The following is a 1761-nucleotide window of genomic DNA, read 5'->3' on the forward strand; positions in this document are numbered from 1 at the left end:
ATAATTATACTGACTTTTTTTGCTTAGGGTGAGAGGACACACTCAACTGGAAAGAAAGAGTGGAAAAATTGAACATCCTCCTTTAAAAGGCTACATATGGCTTATGCATTCATTTAAAAACTGCAGTCTATTTCTTCTGCAAAACGTATACTTTGAATTTCTCTCTGTTTTAACCTTTACTGAAGGGCAAATTAAATCAGGGCTGATTTAGATTCAAAGAGTTTGTTAACTGACGCCTGCCTCAAGGAATGACATCATAATTACCAGCAAATATTGAGTAAGCCCTCACAGGGGACTCTGTGGCACTGTGCTAGTTCTTCATCTCTCAGAAAGTGCACCTTCATCGCAGTGCCTGGAAAAACATCATCACAGCTGAAATTCCAAATAAATATCTCACTCCTCAGATTCTTTCCACTGTTTCTATTTGCACTGATGATGGAGCCAATGTTGTTAAAACAGCGTGAGACTGAACATTTACCCATGAGCCGAGTTCCACAAGCTGTCTGTACTGGCTGGGTACATCATTCCAGTAAGAAGAGTGAAATTATTAAACATCACAGAGAGGTTTACAAGATTTTCCTGAACTATCAAAGGTCACATGTGTTTTCTTGGAGACTTCAAGAGAGAAGTGGGGTATGTACATAAAATATCTGAGACATTGAGCAGGTTTATGTCTGTGCAAAAGTGGCTCCCTGTTTTCCTTTCTTAGGCATGACTGTCAAAGGAGCACAAGCATTTCTCTGTGCTCTGGCTCAGGGAAAGGAAATGTATGTTTAAGACTTGGAACATGGGAGATTTATGGGATGTTAATGTGTCAGGTCTTAGTAACTTCTCAAGAAGGCCACTTGTGAAGTCAGACTGTCATCAGTCACAGAAACCAATGCATCTGTCTTCTGAGAAATTCCTCAGAAATGTCTTCCAGAAAGATTATGAAAGATGAAAATCTCAATACAGTAAAAGGTATTCTATAAATGTGAATTTTGCTGCTTCTGGCAAGTTCTGAGTATTCCCTCAACTGAGAAATGACAAAATGATACATGCATAGAATCCATTGAAGAAAATACCAAAACTGATTAAAGGCAGCTATACAAGGATCAATTATTGCATATTTATGAAACTTACCCCTCAAAATATGGCTATACAAAGTGCATTTAAAACACACTCACACAACAGCATGATACAGACTTTCCCTGAGCTAAAATTAGATAATGCTTCCTAAAGTCAACCCAGAAAAGCAACCTGACTATAGTATAATATGAAAGTGCTTTAATGATTACATCACGGGCAAGTCCATACAATGTGAATGGAAGAGGATATAACAAAATGTTCAGTCTAATGGTAAATGGGCATCTGGGACATTGGCATGTTTTGCATGTCAGGCATAATCAATATTTAAGGTTGGGATATGTTTTCTTCTTATACGGACATAGTAAATGAAATAGATATCTCAGCTCATATGGGCTGCTTTCACTGAATCCGACGACCTGTGACCAACAGTTTTTTAAGTAACAGAATAAAAACCCAGAGAAAGTAGAGAGCAAATTTTCTGCTGCTGACCATCTGTTGCTTGATTAGATTCCTTTAACATCAGCAGAAAGTTGTGATTTTGACAGTCACTGACATTTCCCATTAAGCCTAATGTGCATAATAGGCCTGAACAATATATATTTGCATGGCATATCAGAAAAATAGGCACACAGAACAATGGGACAGAATAGACAACCCAGAAATAAACCCAAATACCTACAGCCAACTGATCTT

Source organism: Rhinopithecus bieti, unplaced genomic scaffold (genome assembly GCF_001698545.2).
Source record: "Rhinopithecus bieti isolate Rb0 unplaced genomic scaffold, ASM169854v2 scaffold_39768, whole genome shotgun sequence".
Classification (NCBI taxonomy): Eukaryota; Metazoa; Chordata; class Mammalia; order Primates; family Cercopithecidae; genus Rhinopithecus; species Rhinopithecus bieti.